Below are 19,514 nucleotides of genomic sequence, written 5' to 3'. Positions count from 1 at the left end.
AGAAGATATTTGCGAATGTCATTATCTGATAAAGGGTTAGTATCCAAAATCTATAAAGAACTTGTCAGACTCCTCAATACCCAAAAACCAAATAATCCAACTAAAAAATGGGCAGAAGACATGAGTAGACGTTTTTCCAAAAAAGACATACAGATGGCCAACAGACAAAGGAAAAGATGCTCAACATCACTCATCATCAGGGAAATACAAATCAAAACTACAATGAGATATCACCTCACACCTGTCAGAATGGCTAAAATCAACAAAAGAAAGGAGGGTTGGCGAGGATGTGGAGAAAGAGGAACCCTCTTACATTGTTGGTGGGAATACAAACTGGTACAGCCACTCTGGAAAACAGTATGGAGTTTCCTCAGAAAGTTAAAAATAGAACTACCCTATGATCCAGTAATTGCACCAGTAGGTATTTACCTAAAGAATACACAATTACTAATTCAAAGGGATACATGCACTCCAATGTTTATAGCAGCATTATCATTAGGAACTGTTAATCCTAATTTGGCTACTGTATTGACTTCCTAGGAGGCCTTAAAAATATCATTATATCCCTTTTTGCCAGTTTCCTAATCTTAAAGGTAATGACAGTATTATTATTTTAGGAAAAGCAAGACAAGATATAACTACTATAGAACAATAGAAAGATGTGACTAAAAAAGAAAATGGGGGAAAAAAAACAAACACTGGAAGTCATGATTTAGGTCCTTTGCCTACATGATCAGACAGACTATACAGCATTATTCTATAAGCAGGGATAAAGATTTAAATAGATTGAACATTTCTTTATTTAAAATAGGGGGAGTTTTGTTCTAAGATTTTATTTATTTGAGAGAGAGAGAGACACCAAGTGTAGTCCCATCTTTGTCACCAAATTGTCAAGAACTATGAAGAGCTGTAAATTTTACTCTACTTGCAAATGAGTAAGTTAAACTACCATAGTTTCATGCTTTTTGAAGACACAAGACTCCTTGATCAGAGACAAAGGACATTGTATTACAGCAAAAACAGTAGCTAGAGTATTAGCATTTTTCTTTTGGTTCCCTAAGCCCTATTCCCACAGGGCAATACAAAGAGGTCCATATGACTCCTTATACAACCAGTGGATTATGTTACAGAAGAGGAACCCGAAGTTTAGGGAACCCAAATCTTTTTATAATGGGCAGTAAGCATGACTGCCCTTTCCTCCAGAGGGAGGCAGTATCTTCACTATACTAGACAATAAGAATGGTTGCCCTTTGATCTTGAGGAGAGACTATCTCTTCCTATCACTGCTTATCAGTTGGACTGCTTGAATGCCCTCACAAGTTGGCACTGACTTTCTCCAGAGCCAAGTGATAGAAGAGAGAGCAAGACAGAAGCTGTGATGTCTTTTATAACCTATCCTTGTAAGTCATTCCCACAATATCCTAGAAATCAATTAAAAGTGTACTAGAAAATTCACAAATATGTGGAGATTAAACAACATGCAGCTGAACAACCAGTGGGTCAAAGAAGAAAATGAAGTATGTTGAAACAAATGAAAATGAAAATACAATATACCAAAACTTATGGGATGCAGCAAAAGCAGTTTTAAAAGGTAAGTTCATAGCAATAAATGCTATATCAAGAAAACAAGAGGGCGCCTGGTTGGCTCAGTCAGTAAGCATCTGCCTTCAGCTCAGGTCATGATCCCAGGGTCCTGAGATCTAGCCCCACATCGAGCCTCCTGCTTATTGGGGAGTCTGCTTCTCCCTCTGCCCCACCCCCTGCTCATGTTCACTGTCTCTCTCTCTCTCAAAAATGAATAAATAAATCTTTGAAAAAAAAAAACAAGAAAAATGTCAAACAACCTAACTTTCTACCTCAAGGAACTAGAAAAAGAATAAACAAAGCACTGAATTAGTCAGAAGGAAATAAAGATCAGAACTAAAGTTCTGAAGTTTCAATGGAACTAAGACCTACTTCTTTGAAAGACAAAATTGACAAACCTTTAACTAGGCTCACCAAGAAAAAAGGACTCAAAATCAGAAATAAAACAGGAAACATTACATCTTATACTACAGAAATATAAAGGGCCATATGAGACTGTGAACAGTTATACACCAACAGATTGGACAACCTCAGAGAAATGGATGTTCCTACAAACATACAACTGACCAAGACTGAATCATGAAGAAATAGAAAATCTGAGGGATGCCTGGCTGGCTCAGTTGGTAGAACATGTGACTCTTGATCTTGGGGTTGTGGGTTCAAGCCCCATGTTGGGTACAGAGCTTGCTTTAAAAAAAAAAAAAAAAAGAAATAGTAAATCTGAACAGACTGATTACTAGTAAAGACATTGAATCATTAATCAAAAATCTGCCAACAAACAGAAGTCCAGACCCCGACGGCTTCACTGGTGAATTCTACCAAAAATTCAAAGAGGAATTAATCCCAATCCTTTTTAAACTTTTCAAAAAAAAAAAAAAATACCCTGATACCAAAACCAGAAAAAGATGGCACAAGAAAAAATTACAAGCCAATATCTCTCATGAACATAGATGTAAAAATCCTGAACAGAATATTAGCAAACCAGACTTAGCAATATATCAAAAGTACCATACACCATGATCAAGTGTGATTTATTCCAGGGGTGAGAGGACAGTTCAACATCTGCAAATCAATCCACATGATATATCACATTAACAAAATGAAGATTAAAGTTCTAATATCACAGCAGATGCAGAAAAAAAAGCTTTTGACAAAATTCGGCATCCATTCATGATAAAAATCTCAACCAAGTGGGTATAGAAGGAACATACTCAACAGAAGCCATTTATGACAAGCGCACAGCTAACATCATACTCAACAGTGAAAGCTTTTCCTCTAAGATTAGGAGCAAAACTAGGATGCCCACTTTCACCACTCTTATTCAGCATAATGTTGGAAGTACTTGTCAGAGCAATTAGGCAAGAAAAAGAAATAAAAGACATCCAGATTGGAAAGGAAGAAGTAAAACTGTCACTTTTGTAGATGACATGGTATTATATGTTTTTAAACCCTAAATATTCCACCAATCAACTGTTAGAACCAATCAATGAATTCAGTAAGGTTTCAGGACACAAAAATCAGTTATACAAAAAAAATAAAATACGTAAGAATAAATTTAACCATGAAGATAAAAGCCCTGTATACTATCTATTAACAAAGATGAAGGAAACTGAAGAAGACACAAATAAATGGAAAGATATACCATGCTCATAGATTGGAAGAATTAATATTGCTAAAATGTCCATACTATGCAAAGCAATCTGTAGATTCAGTGCAATCATATTAAAATTCCAATGGCATTTTTCACAGAAATAGAACAAACAATCCTAAAATGTCTATGGAACCACAAAAGACTCTGAACAGCCAAAGCAGTCTTGAGAAAGAAAGCTGTAGGCATCATGCTCCCTGGTTTCAAACTATTACAAAACTATAGTAATCAAAACACTATGGTATTGGCATGAAAACAGACACATAGAACAATGGAACAAAATAAAAAGCCTAGAAATAAACCCACACATATATGGCCAATTAATTTACGATAAAGGAGCCAAGAATATAGAATGAAGAAAGGAAAGTCTCTTCAGCAAATGGTGTTGGGAAAACTGGACAGCCACATGCAAAAGAATGAATCTGGACTACTATCCTACATCGTACACAAAAATTAATTCAAAATGGATTAAAGACTTGAACATAAGACCTGAAACCATAAAACTCCTAGAAGAAAACATAGATGGTAAGCTCCAAGACAAGGCACATAGATACAGAGAATAAACTGGTGGTTGCCAGAGGTAAGGGATGGGCAAAGTGGGTAAAGGGAGTCAAAAGGTACAAACTTCCAGCTTAAAATAGTTATAGAGATATATTATACAACATGGTGACTATCATTAGTATGGTATTGCACATTTGAAAGTTGCTAAGAGAATAGATCTTAAAAGTTTTTATCAAAAGAAAAAAATTTGTACTATGTATGGTGACTGATTTAACTAGACTTACTGTGGTGACCAATTTGAAATATATACAAATAGCAAATCATTATACACCTGAAACTAATATAATGTTATATGTCAATTATACTTCAATAAAAGTGTATTTACATCATAGGTAGCTGGATTACGAGCATATGGGAACTCCATACTATTTTTACAACTTTTCTAAGTCTGAAATTATTTCAAACTAAAAGGATTTTAAATGAAAATATAAGTTACAGAATGGAAGAAAATATTCATAAAACATATCTGACAAGATCTTGTGTCCACAAAACAAAGAACTCTGAATTAACAAATAAGACATAAACACATTCATAAAAGTAGATACAGTTGGTCAATAAACATATGTAAATGTAAACAAATGTAAACTAGATCATTTGTAATATGGGAAATGCAAATTATTACCAAAATAAAACAACTGGTAATATCAAGTGTGGGTGAGGACCTGAAGGGACCCTTCATACACTGCTGGTTAGAATGTAAAACAATCCAACTTGTTTGGAAAAATATGTACCCATATCTTTTGGGTACATATTTCTTATAAAATAAAATGTATACTTTCCCTATGACCTCGCAATTCCACCACCAGCTATTTACCCAAGAGGAATTAAAACATATGACCATTAAGACAGGTATAAATAAATGTCCATAGCAGCTGTGTATTCATAATACATGATAACCAACAGCTGGCCGCTACCCAAATGTCCATCAATAGGAGAATGAATAAACAAATTGTGATATGAGTCTTCTTTTTTTTCTGTATGTGTTGTGGAATATTTGCTCCCAATTTGTGGCTTTCCTTTTCATTTTTTAAATAGTTTCTTTGGAAGGCCAAAAGTTTAATTTTAGCAAAATCCAAATATTTGTGGTTTTACCATTTTAAAGTTATTATTTATATATAAATCGTATTCTGATGCTGACAGAAAGTTGCCAAAACCTCTACAGTGAAGGAGTCTCTGGGGGGCATTAACAGGAGTGTCGGTTATTTTGCAAATTTGGATGGATTCTAGAGCCTTGTATTAAAAAGGGGGCCCCCACTCAAGGAGAGGCAGTTTGCAAGTAACAGCATAAAAGGACTTAAGTACAACACATAAAGGAGAAATGTGTTTCCTCTAGAACCCAAAAAGGCCTAAAAGAAGTTGTGGGTCTGAGAGAATCAATAGCTGTTTCTTGACAGCATCATGAGTAGGGCAGCCCTCTGTTTACCAGTTAATTTTCAAGACTTTAACCAAGTTTGCAGGACGTTACACTAAGTATGAGGCAGTGACCCATTTTCTTTTTGTGAGCTGCTGAATGAGTAGGTCAAACAAATCTCAGGGGACAAAGTCACCAATGTAATGTCATACCTGTCTTCCTGGAGAAAGCAGGATATAGTTAAGATCTTGCCCTTAAAGACTGTGTGTGATGACAGGGCTGTTGAGGCTCCCCATGGTAGCTGGGTAGAAGTATATCATACTTTGGAGGTGAGGGAGACTGTGGTCAAGGGACACCTGGATGACATAGATGGTTAAGCATCCAGGTCTTGGTTTTGGCTCAGGTCGTGATCTCAGGATCGTGAGATCAAACCCCACGTCAGGCTCCACTCTTAGCCATGGAGTCTGCTTGGATTTCCCTCTCCCTCTCTCTCTGCCCCCCCCCACTTGCTCTCTCTCTTTCTAAAATAAATCAATCAATCTTAAAAAGGGGGGGGCGGTGCCTGGGTGGCTCAGATGGTTAAGCGTCTGCCTTCGGCTCAGGTCATGATCTCCAGGTCCTGGGATCGAGCCCTGCGTCGGGCTCCCTGCTCAGCGGGGAGTCTCCTTCTCCCTCTTCCTCTGCCCCCCCCCCCACTGCTCCTGCTCTCTCTCTAGCTCTCTGTCTCAAATGAATAAATAAAAAATTATTAAAAAAAAAAAACTGCAGTCAAGAGGCTGTTGAAATAGTCACTGAACAAAACATATTCACCAAATCTATAATGGCAAAATATTTACCAGTTGCTGATAGGATGAAGTCAGTAACTGCAATAATATTGACTATGGGGACATTAATGAGGTCCATAGCATGAAGCTTGAGGTAATCCACCATGAGGCACCATTCATTCTTCCCAAGTTTAAGAGCAGGCCAAATTGAGCTGTTGAATGGCAAAGCAGTGGGATAATCACCCCTTCTCTAAATGTGTCTAAATGTGTATAGTGGGTTTCAATCATTAAAAAGGCCATGTTTTAATATACACTGGACCATATTATCTGTTTTAATGGGAGAGGAGGTCCATGTGGTTCCATTTTATCAAGATAATTTGTAAGTGCCAACTACTTAATTTTATTACTCATCCAGTCAGAGAGTCCATGACCACTATGGGATATTTTAGGAGATAAGTACTGCAACCATGAGCAATTTGGCAAGAGTAGTTCCTGTGGTTAGAGTGAGGCATACCTGTTTGTCCTCTCATCATGTTCAGTAGTTCCCCTAATATTATAGGTGGCACTTTGTTTAAACTAATTGGTCTCCTCAGTATAACCATAATTTGAGCCCCTGTATTAAAGCCATGGAAGTTTGGCAATTGGTGTATTTCAGCAGATTTTAAATTAATTGAGAACCAGTATTATAGAGGCACAAAGTCAATCTGTGCCCTTTTAGTATTCGGGTTACCAACTGGGCCTAATTGTGGACTTTTGTTTTAGTTTTTGTTTCCTCCTTATTGTAGACTGAACTGTGTCCCCCCCCTCCCCCTTTCACACATTGAAGCCCAAAGCCCCAAACTGACTATTTGGAAATGGGGCCTTTAAGGAGGTAATTGAAGTTAAATGAGGTCATAAGAGTGGGGCCCTAATCTGACAGAACTGGTGTCCTTATAAGAAGAGGAAGAGAGACAGGGATCTCTTTCTCTTTCTCTTCCTCTCACATACAGAGGAAAGGCCATCTATAAGCCAGGAAGAGAGGCCTCACCAGAAACAACTCTGATGGCACCTTAATCTTGGACTTCTAGCCTCTGGAACTATGGGAAAATAGATTTCTATTGTCTAAGCCACTCAGTCTATGGTATTTTATTACAGCCACCCTAACAAACCAATGCACTCCCTCTGTATCCAGGTTTCTTTTTCTTTTTTCCTGCTACTGCTGGTGGTTACTAGATTTCAGGGATGTCTTCTCTACACTGCTCATATTTATCAACTTCTTCCTTCAGAGAGACTCAAATCAGTATCATCAGGATTAGGGCTCTTCCCCATGACAGTGGTTGAATGAGTGCCTTGGCTGTGCCACAAGTATCCCATGGGCGTTTTTCCCTATAACCCTAAGGATCAAGATCTTTCTGGGGTCAGAGAAATAGGCAGCAGAAGCTACAGAAGAATTTTGTAGGGTCCTACTGAGCCATGTGCCTTTAGAATAAATCTGAGTAATTCAACTCTTCAAATAATGCCTGCTGTTCTTCCACACACAAATGACCAACCAATGGGCTTAAGTATTGTAGAAGCTATAAGTCTTTTCCCCTACACCCTCTATAGAATAGGGGCTAACATCTGATTGAGACACACAACCAGTCAGTTGATCACAGGATGAGTCTTTCCTGAATCTAGTGTCAGTCATGGCTTATGATGGAATCACAACACACAATTCAATGTAAGACACACAAGACAAGTTTGAGCTGAGACACATGACTCAAGGCAACCTAAAGGAGGGCCCAATCCCATACTCCTCTCCCTAAACACCAGTTATTGAAACTTCCACCTTAAGTCAGTTCAGTCTATAACAGAGGCTTGGTAGAACTCAGCAAATACAGCACAGAGCCAGGTAACAAACTGAAGCAAGTTCCTCAGCCAGCGGGAGTGGTCCTCTAGACATCCTGCTTCCAATACCAATTGTGTGGCCGCCTTGCAGGGACAGGATGGACCTCCTCCACACCCCAAATTTGGCTTATTATATAATAAGGCTCTCTGAGGCAAACAGGGCAGACTTCCCATATTAGCCCAAAATTGCTTGACAGAACAAGGAAAAGGAGACTGGCTTGGAGTTTTTCACTGTGCTTGAGAGTGGGGCTGGGGTAAGGGTTCTTGTGCACAGGGAGGGCCTTGCAAGGTCTCAGTTTCCTGGGGTTTCTTAACAGCTTGCCCAGATGTAGGGCACAAGGGGAAGATGAAAGAGTGAGACTTCAAAGCTATCAGCAATCAAACATAAAATGGAGTCAGCTCTTTGTTACCATATTAAATTATCGTGAATGGATGATTCTAGTACATACTATTTAGATTAGAATTTGAATAATGTAGTGTGTTTCACCATTTTAAATAAGACTTCGCAAATCTTTTCACATAAAATTATATTCTTGGTAAATAGATCACTTTGATCACATTTGTTTATCATTAGTCCCTTCTAAATCCTCACAAAATGAGAATAAAGGAATAAAAAGGCATAAACCCTGGAACAAAGAGAATAGAAGAGACAACTTATAGCAGTCAGGGAATGTTAATGAAATTTTATAAGATGGGGAGCAGTAGATAATTACCAGCATCTTAGGCCTTACCTTTCCCAGTCTGTCCTTGCAGGAGACTGACTCGTCACAGAAGCCCAGAAGAGCTCAGGAATTAAAGGTGTGGGGTAGGACAAGAGGACTGGATAAAAGACTGTGCAAGGAGTAGTTTGACACCTCCCTCCAGATCTTTTCCCCAACCCAAACTTGTTATTTAACAGTGTTCTAAGGAAAGGAATAAAAATGGGTAGGAAAGCTTTATTGAAAAATAGCCTGAGGAACACCAGTCTAAGATTTCAATTATGCAAACCTCCAGTAACTACTCCCTCAGCCTTTCTCAGGCAGGGTTTAACGAGAGAATTATGCCCTACTGCCCTATGCATCTATTATGTGTAATGAACTAACTTCTCTCCTATGCTATTTATGTACCATCCTTGGGAGAATTAAAAAAATGTCATTTCATTAGTTTTCTGTATCTTATGGTTCAGACAAGGAACCCCAGTTGAGAAAGAGTACCCCCAAACACGAAGTCAAAACTACTGCTTTCCTAGGAAAATTACAGAGATTAGTACTATCATTAGAGACTTGAGAAAGTCTTATCACATTGCCATATTACTCCATATCACAAATTTAATTAGAAACTGATGCCAGTGGGGGCTGGGTGGCTCAATTGATTAAGCATCCAACCCTTAGTTTCGGCTCAGGTCATGATCTTGGGGCTGTGGAGTGAAGCCCCACATCTGGCTCTGTGCTCTGCTCAGAGTCTGCTTGAAATTCTTTCTCTCTCCCTGTCCCTCTGCCCTTCCCCCTCCTCCTTTCCACCCCTGACTCAAATACACATGCGTGTACACTTTCTCTAAAATAGCGAGCTAGATAGCTAGATAGATAGACAGAATATTTTTAAAAAAGAAAGAAAAAGAAGTTGATGCCAGTCCCAGCTGTGGTTCTGGATGTGGTCATCTTGGGCCAGCTTTGTCCCTCCACCTGATTTCACTATTACCTGTAAGGACACCAACTCTTTGGGAGTCTTCTCTTCCAGGTTTTAGCTATCAACACTGTTAATAACACTGCACTAGCACTTGAAGTCCTCCTCCACCCATACCTTTGTAAATAAACTCCCAACAAACAAAATAAAGTACACAACAAACTGAAGGGGAAAAAAATCCCTTCAGAAATCAATCCCATGTACATTTGCATCAAAAAGAATAAAATACCTAGAAATAAATTTAGCCAAGGAAGTTAAAGACCTGTACACTGAAAACTATAAGACATTCATGAAAAGAAACTGAAGATGACACAAATAAATGGAAAGATACTCTGTGCTCATATATTAGAAGAATTAATATTGCTAAAATGACCCTACTACTTAAAGCAATCTATAAATTCAGTGCAATCCCTATCAAAATTTCAGTGGCACTTTTCACAGAACAGAACAATTTTAAAATTTGTATGGAACCACAAAGACCAGTGGCCAAAGCAGTCTTGAGAAAGAACAAAGCTAAAGGCATCATGCTCCCTGATTTCAAACTAGATTACAAAGCTATAATAATCCACAAGTATGGTATTGGCATAAAAAGCAGGCACACAGATTAGTGGAATAGAACAGAGAGCCCAGAAATAAGCTCACACATGGATGGTCAATTAATTTATGATAGAGAAGCCATTGGAGAAAGGATAGACCCTTCAATAAATGTTGTTGGGCAAACCGAATAGCCACATGCAAAAGAATGAATCTGGACCACTATCTTACACCACTTACACTTAAAAATTAAAATGGATTAAAGACTTGAATCTAGAGTTCCAAAGGGTTGTGGAAAGAGGACCCCAGAGAGCCCTGAGCAGCCTCACTGCCTCCAGCGGCCTAGTTACCATCACACCCCAGGAGGAGGCACAGCTGGCCCCCGTCACCAACACCGCAGCCATGAGCAGCCGCCGCCACCCCACCCTCAGTGCTGCAGACACCAAGTCCCACACCACTGCAGTGGCTTCACATCGCTAGCACCTGCCAGCAGGGACAACAAGATCATCTCAAGGAAGGTTGTGGGAACAGTAAAATGGTTCAGTGTAAGAAACGGATATGGTTTCATCAACAGGACTAACACCAAGGAAGATGTATTTGTGCGCCAGACTACCATAAAGAAGAAGAACCCCAGGAAGTACCTTCACAGTGTAGAAGATGGAGAGACTGTGGAGTCTGATGAATGAGAAAAGGTTTTGGAGGCAGCAAATGTGACAGGCCCTGGTGGATCTCCAATGTAAAGCAGTAAATACGCAGCAGACCATAACCATTTTAGATGCTACTCACGTCACGGGGTCCTCCACACAACTCCCAGCAGAATTACCAGAATAGTGAGAGTGCGGAGAAGGATGGATCGGAGAGTGCTTCTGAAGGCCAGGCCCAACAGTGGTGCCCTCCCACAGGCAAGGGTTCCCACCTTACTACATGCGGAGCCCCCATGGGCATGGACCACAATCTTCCAACCCTTCTGTGCAGGGAGAAGTGATGGAAGGTGCTGACAGCCGGGGTGCAGGAGAACCAGGTAGACCAGTGACACAGAATATGCATCAGGATTATACACCACGATTCTGCAGGGGCCCTCCTCACCAAAGACAGTACCAGAGAGGAGGGCAACAAAGAAGATAAGGAAAATCAAGGAGATGAGACCCAAGGTCAGCAGCCACCTCAACGTGGGTACCTCCACAACTTCAGTTACCGTCGCAGACGCCCAGAAAACCCTAAACCACAAGATGGCAAAGAGACAAAAGCAGCCAGTCCACCAGCTGAGAATTCATCCACTCCCTAGGCAGAGCAGGGCAGGGCTGACTAAATGCCACCTTACCATCTCTACCATCATCCAGTTTAGTCCAACAAGAAGAAATGAATATGAAATTCCAGCAATAAGAAATGAACAAAAGTTTGGAGCTGAAGACCTTAAGTGCTTGCTTTTTTTGCCCATTGGATCAGATAAATAGAACTATCTGCATTATCTATGCAGCATGGGGTTTTTATTATTTTTTACATTTTATTATTATTTTTACCTACAGATGTCTTTTTTTGGTAATGACAAAGTCTTAAAAAAAAAAATGGTTTTTCTCAATGTACCTTTAAAGATTTTTAGATTGTTTCATATCTGGTCAAGTTGAGATTTTTAAGAACCTCATTTTTAATTTGTAATAAAAGTTTACAACTTGGTTTTTAAAAAAGTCAACAAATGGCAAGCACCAGTTAATAAAAGTCTTAGATAATTTAGAAAAAAAACTTGAACCTCAGACTTGAAGTCTTAAAAATCCTAGAAGGAAAAAATGCAGTAATCTTGACAAAGGTCTTGGCAATGACTTTCTGGATCTGACACCAAAAGTAAAGGCAACAAAAGCAAAAATAAGTAGAACTACATCAAACTAAAAGGCTTCTGCGCAGCAAAGGAAACCATCAACAAAATGAAAAGGCAGTGCACTGAACGGGAGAAAATATTTGCAAATTCTGTATCTGATAAGGAGTTACTATCCAAAACATTAAAGAACTCAATACAACTCAATAGCAGAAAAACAGCCTGATTAAAAAATGGACAGAGGATCTAAATAGATATTTTTAAGAAGACATACAGATGGCCAACAGATACATGAAAAGATGCTCAAGATCACTAATCACCAGGGAAATGCAAGTCAAAACCACAATGAGATATCACCTCACACTTGTTAGAATAGCTAGTATCAAAAGGACAAGAAAAAACATGTTGGCAAGGATGTGGAAGAGAAAGAACCTTTGTGCACACTGTTGGTGGGAAGGTAAATTGGTGCAGCCACTATGGAAAACAGTATGGAGATTCCTCAAGAAATTAAAAATAGAACTACCATATGATCCAGCAATTCCATTTCTGGGTACTTATCTGAAGGAAACTGAAAATACTAACTCAAAAAGCTCTATGCACCTCCATGTTCCCTGCAGCATTATTTACAGTAACCAAGATATGGAAACCATCTAAGTGTTCATTGACAGATGAAAGGATAAAGAAAATATGCTGTGTATATGTATTATATGTTATATGTATTATATATATATAATATATGTAAATATATATAATATATATATTTGTGTGTGTGTGTATACACACACAATTATTTAACCATAAAAAAAGAAGGAATTCTTGCCATTTGTGACAACATGGATGGACCTTGAGGGCATTATGCTAAGTGATATAAGTCAGACAGAGTAAGGCAAATACCATATGATCTCATTTATATTGGAATTTAAAAACAAACAAAAAACCATGCTCATAGATACAGAGAACAGATTGGTAGTTGTCAGAGGGGGAGGGTAGGGAGTAAGTGAAATGGATGAAGGAGTTCAAAAGGTAAAAACTTCCAGTTATGAAATAAGTCATGGAATGTAATTTGCGGCATGACAACTGTAGTTAATACTGTATTGCATATTTGAAAGTTGCTAAGAGTAAATCTTAAAAGTTCTCATCAGATACCACCTCACACCTGTCAGAATGGGTAAAATTAACAACACAAGAAACAGCAGGTGTTATCAAGGATGCAGAGAAAGGGGACCCCTCTTGTACTGTTGGTGAGAATGTGAACTGGTGCAGCCACTCTGGAAAACAGTATGGAGGTTCCTCAAAAAGTTAAAAATAGAATTACCCTATGATCCGGCAATTACACTATTAGGTATTTACCCAAAGGATACAAAAATACTGATTTGAAGGGGTACATGCACCCCCAATGTTTATAGCAGCATTATCAATAATTGCCAAACTTTGGAGAGAGCCCAAATGTCCATAAGAAGATGTGGTATACATACGATCCAGCAATTGCACTACTGGGTATTTACCCCAAAGATACAAATGTAGGGATCTGAAGGGGTACGTGCACCCTGATGTTTATAGCAGCAATGTCTACAATAGCCAAACTGTGGAAAGAGCCAAGATGTCCATCAACAGATGAATGGATAAAGAAGATGTGGTGTATATATATACAATGGAATGTTATGCAGCCATCAAAAGGAATGAGATCTTGCCATTTGCAACGACGTGGATGGAACTGGAGGGTATTATGCTGAGCGAAATAAGTCAAAAAGAGAAAGACATGTATCATATGACCTCACTGATATGAGGAATTCCTTAATCTCAGGAAACAAACTGAGGGTTGCTGGAGTGGGGGGAGGGGTGGGAGGGATGGGGTGACTGGGTGATAGACACTGGGGAGGGTATGTGCTCTGGTAAGCGCTGTGAATTGTGCAAGACTGTTGAATCTCAGATCTGTACCTCTGAAACAAATAATGCAATATATGTTAAGAAAAAAAAAAAAAAAAAAGAAGATAGCAGAAGGGGAAGAATGAAGGGGGGGAAATCAGAGGGGGAGACGAACCATGGGAGACGATGGACTCTGAAAAACAAACTGAGGGTTCTAGAGGGGAGCGGGGTGGGAGGATGGGTTGGCCTGGTGATGGGTATTAAAGAGGGCACATTCTGCATGGAGCACTGGGTGTTATGCACAAACAATGAATCATGGAACACTACATCTAAAACTAATGATGTAATGTATGGTGATTAACATAACAATAAAAATTTTTTTTAAAAAGAAAATATATAAATAAATTAATTAATTAATTAAATAAAATCAGAAAAAAAGAAAGAAGATGTGGTATAGGGATGCTTTGGTGGCTCAGTTGGTTGAGCGTCTACCTTCAGCTGCGGTCATGATCCCAGGGTCTTGGGATCGAGTCCCGCATCGGGCTCCTTGCTCATTGGGGAGCCTGCTTCTCCCTCTGCCTGCCACTCCCCCTGCTTGTGCTCTCTCTGACAAATAAATAAAATCTTTAAAAAAGGGGGGGAAAAAGATGATGTGGTATATTGGGGTGCTTGGGTGGCTCAGTTGGTTAAGCGTCTGTCTTCAGCTCAGATGACGATCCCAGGGTCCTGGGATGGAGCCCCGAATTGGGCTCCCTGCTCAGCAGGGAGTCTGCTTCTCCCTCTCCTGCTGCTTGTGCTCTCTCACTCACTCTCAAATAAATAAAATCTTTAAAAAAAAATTTTTTTTAAGGTGTGTGTGTGTGTATACATATATGTGTGTGGCACAATGGCATATTACTCAGCCATCAAAAAGAATGAAATCTTACCATCTGCAAGGATGCGGATGGAGCTACCATATATTATGCTGAGGAAAATAAGTCAGAGAAAGACAAATACCAAATGATTTCACTCATACATGGAATTTAAGAAACAAAACAGATGAACATATGGGAGGGGCAAAGAAGAGAGGGAAACAAACCATAAGAGACTCTTAACGATAGAGAACAAACTGAGGGGTGATGGAGGGAGGTGGGTGGGGGATGGGCTAGATGGGGGATGGGTATTAAGGAGGGCAGTTGTTATGATTAGGACAGGGTGTTGTATGTAAGTGATGAATCACTGAATTCTACTCCTGAAACCAATGTTGCACAGTATGTTAACTAAATGGAATTTAAATAAAAAAATTTTTTAAAGTTCTCATCACAAGAAAACAAAATTCTATCACTATGGTGACATGTTAACTAGACTTATGTTAACTAGACTTACGTTATTTCTTAATACAGTTGACTCTTGAACAACATGGGGGGTTAGGTGTGCCAGTCCACTTCCCCCCCTTGTGCTCAGTTGAAAACCCCTTTATAACTTTTGACTCCCCCAAAACTACTAATAGCCTACTATTGCCCAGAAGCCTAAGTGATAATATAAACAGTCGATTAACACATATTTTGGGGGCACCTGGGTGGTTCAGTCAGTTGGGCATCTGCCTTCAACTCAGGTCATGATTCTAGGGTCCTGGAATCGAGTCCTGCATCAGGCTCTCTGCTCAGCAGGGAGTCTGCTTCTCCCTCTCCCTCTGCCTGCCACTCCCCCTGCTTGTGCTCTCTCTCTCTCTCTGTCAAATAAATAAATAAATATTTTTTAAAAAAACATATTTTGTATGTATTATATGTTCTTATAATAAAGTAAGCTACAGAACAAATGTTATTAAAATCATTTACAGTACTATAAAGTATTAAAAAAAAAAATCTGTGTGTAAGTGGACCCATGCAGTTCAAACCCATGTTGTTTAAATAAGGGTCAACTATACATATACAAATATCAAATCATGTTGTACATCTGAAACTAATGTAATATATGTAATTATACCTCAATTAAAAAAAAAATCCCTCCAGGGACACCTGGGTGGTTCAGATGCCTGAAGCATCTGCCTTCAGCTCAGGTCATGATCTTAGGGTCATGGGATCAAAGCCCCACACTCACTGGGGAATCTGCTTGAGTTTCTCTCCCTCTCCCTCTGACCCTATTCTCCCACCCCCGTGCCATGCTCACGCTCTCTCTCTCAAATAAATCGTAAAAAAAAAAAAAAAAAAAAAATCCCTCCAGTAGCTTTATGTGTCATACAGAATAAAGGAACCAGAATCCTTGCGGTGGCCTCGAAGTCCTTATGTGATTTTACCTTCTTACCTCTCTGGCCTCATCTCCTCTCCCTGCCCGCCCCCCTTGCTTGCTTTGCTGCAGCCACCCTGGTCATCTCATTATTGCTCAGACATCCTAGACATGCTCCCACCTCAAGCCCTTTACAATTTGCTGTTTCCTATCTCAGGGTAATCTTGCTATATTGTATTTTACTGTGTATCAAATCACCACAACACTTAGTGGCATAAAATACTTTTTAAAGGAATGGATCAAACATCCTTGTGTCCATTTCTCCAGGCGGGGATTTATTTACTGTTGCTCCCCAAAGAGGAAGTAAAAAGGAATTTGAACTACATGCATTGTCTTGAGCAAAGTTTCTCAAACTATCTGTAGTAAAGAACCAGGTTTAAAATATTTCTTTTAAGAGTAGAGACTGGGGGGTGGAGAGCACGCGAGTTGGGGGAGGGAGTAGAGGGAGAGGGAGAAAAATCTCAAGCATGGAGCCCAATGTGGGGCCCAATCTCACGACCCATGAGATCATGACCTGAGCTGAAATCAAGAGTCAGTCACTTAACCCACTGAGCCACCCAGGTGCCCCGGATTAGAATATTTTTATTTCCATCTGTTGCTGACCAATCTGTAGTCCTATTGTGCCTAACAAGAATGCAGCTCACACTTAATGTGACCCACCATGGTAGTTTGACATCTCACTGGCTTATATTCTGTTTAAAAGAAGAGTTTATTGCTCACATACTTTGTCGTGGCAGTTTTAATTTGCTGGTTCTAACCCTTCAAGTTTCTGGACTTACTTTGTCACAGATGGGTAACAAACTGTTGGCAGATTGGCACCAGCCATGGACCACACTTTAGGGTCACTGGTCCAGAGGAGACCTCTCTTCTGGGGAAGGTAGCTAACTCATAGATGAGAAGACCTTTCTGGGCACAACATGAAGTGATTGCTGCTGAAGAGTCACAACCTTAGAACAACAGTTTGAGAGAAGTTACAAGATTTTCTTTAAAGAAGAGTTTCTCCTCTTGAGAGTGAAAAGACATTTCAAGTGATTTTTTAAAATTTTGTTGTTTGGTTGTCTTTACATACGATCTATCCATATATATAGTCAAGGGCATTTAACTGCTCAAGTTTTAAATTGGAAAGGAAAACTGTACAGGTGAACGTCAAATATACATTCTGAAACACAAAGTCAATATAGAACATGGATTTGGAAGGTAGCAGATTATTAGATATACCATCCACATTATTAGGTATACATTATTAGATATATCTGATATATCTGATATTTTAAGTGGGTGATGCTATTTGCAAGGACATTATTTCTTAAATAAAATTTCTGAGAATTTATGAGTTGAGCTGAATCTACTGAAAATTGTTAACTCCAAAATCGTAACTTTTGTAATTATATAAAATAATGATCACTAGTAGGTCATTTCAATAGAAATATTCATTAGGGAGCTTCAAGATCTATCAGATAGAAATGGACCCTTTGTCTTTAAAGAAAATATAATAAATACATAGAAAATTTCTTCTAATTTGGCCATAAGTTTTCAGTACCTAATAAATTGCATGATACTTAGTAATTAACAATTTTATGGTCTACAGCTGTGAGGGGGAAGGTATGTACAGGTTACTCAAAAATAGTGTGTGCTTTCCCGTCCAGCCTCCAACTCCTCTCCCCCAAGAACAGTAAGGATTTTCAAAGGCATCAAATCTTTGAACATATGTGGTTTTATGACAAAAATCTATCCCAAAGGCATATTATTTGGGAATGCAATTTAAATTTTATCAGCTCTTACTTTAGTAGATATATTTTGAGGTCATTACATAAAAATATTGAATAATTTGAAAACTTACTTTTTATTTTTTATTCAGTATGGAGATTTATTCCCAGAGCGGGGCTTTTCTGATGCAAAATTGGAATGCTTGTGTAGTCACAACAGCTGTCCCCGCACCATGTGGTGTCTTCCATTACTTTACTGTAGAGATGAATTTTTGGCCCAGTGTCTCAGTAATATTGGACACACATGGTTTTAAGTGGCAAAGCAGTATGCTTATGCATTCATTTGACTTTCACAGCTACAGTTGGCTCCAGATTAGAACAAGGAGAATACATTCACACCATGGCCACCCTCATGGCGGCTGTAGTAGCTGGATCACAGTGGGCTCTGTTGCTTCTAAAGACACAAGTAACTATTGCTGAGGAATCACACATTCACCAAAGTGCCTTACAGCTGTAGGAGAGAGAATAATGAATTGCTAAAAGGATTCTTTCAAAGATTTCAGATTATGGGCCTAGTTATTATCGATCCAGTTTTTTTTTAATATTAATAATGAAAGTCACAGCCATGAAATAACTATGAAACTAAAAGGAAAGCTTGTCATAATAGATGCTTTTTCAGAATATCAGTCTAAACCCTTAAAATTTTTCCTTCCCAGAAAAAAAGTGGCACTCTACTTTAAGACTCATTAACAAAGAATTAAAATCTGATTGATTTTTAATGCCCGTTATTCATGTATGCAGCATATTTGGAAAGCCAGTCGGTTAAAAATAGAATTATTTTGAAGAATTAGGTTACTATGTGAAACAATCGCTTTATAGTATTGATATTTAGACAACTTTGCTAAAAAAGTTTGTATGATTAATACAGAGATAAGATGACTTAATGTGAAGTTGCATTGTTATACGATATAGTTTGAATACTGTATCTCTCTGCAGTGTCAGCCTAATGCTCTTCATGGTATGATTTTTACCATAAACTTAAATTCTTATTAACTCTTTTGCATTTCTGAAGCCAACTGGTATAGTTCTTAAAGTTTCAGCTTTTTTAGAAATTAAAGTATTTCCTTGGAAATCACTTATGTCCCTCTAATGTCTGAATAATAAATTTTCCCCTAAATAAAGTTAAAAAGAAAAAACCTTCTGTGTAAATTTTCAAATTATCAGATATGGAGCATTAGATTTTTGATATTCATTAAATATCAAAGAAATTCTGGCCATACCCTATGGAGGCTACCTTTTTATAGAAGTGAATTGATGCATGTATCGTACGGGCTGTACTGATGAATATGTTTGAGGCTTTCAGCTTTTAGTGGATACAAAATAGAATGATTGATAAAATCCTCCCTGCTATTGGCTATTATTTACTGACTCTTAAGTGGCAGGTTGTATTTATGCCAATTTATCTGCTTCAGGGAACATTCTTGATAGCAGAACAAAGTGAATAAAAGTAGTTTGCTTTGCAAATGAATGCAAATGGGAGAGCCTTTCGGAAAGCCCTTTAACAGGGGCAGTGCACTTTGATTATGAGTGAAGCTGCCATTTGGACATGTGAAAAGAGCATGCTTGAACCATTGATTGGGGGAGACAGTAAAAAGTCAGGAAGGGCCCCGTTAAGCTTGCAGTGAGGCAGGCGGATGTCAGTGTGCTTAGAGCACAGTGGGAGAATGACAGGGAGGATTAGTGTCAGGGAGAAGCTTTGCTGTAGCTGTGGAGATAGTCCCTGGGGTCACTCACCTCTGACTGTTGTTCTGTGCTGATGGTTCTGTAATGCAAACGGCCTGATGTATGCCTGTTCATTATCGGAAATGGTGATTAGAAAAGGTATTTGTCTCAAAGG

The 19,514-nt window shown here is 38.8% G+C and overlaps 1 protein-coding gene and 1 pseudogene across 1 annotated transcript in view; both read left to right on the top strand.

The window, feature by feature from the left end:
• The window catches only part of DNAJC1 (DnaJ heat shock protein family (Hsp40) member C1), a 234,831-nt gene that overhangs the window by 186,387 nt on the left and 28,930 nt on the right, over positions 1-19,514 (top strand). The gene's annotated exons all lie outside the window — the stretch shown is intronic.
• On the top strand, positions 7,573-11,279 carry LOC116645367 (annotated as a pseudogene).

The sequence above is a fragment of the Phoca vitulina genome, unplaced genomic scaffold (genome assembly GCF_004348235.1).
Source record: "Phoca vitulina isolate PV1807 unplaced genomic scaffold, GSC_HSeal_1.0 scaffold33, whole genome shotgun sequence".
NCBI lineage: Eukaryota > Metazoa > Chordata > Mammalia > Carnivora > Phocidae > Phoca > Phoca vitulina.
Note: the sequence above shows the minus strand (reverse complement) of the source record. Positions and strands in the feature narration are given on the sequence as shown.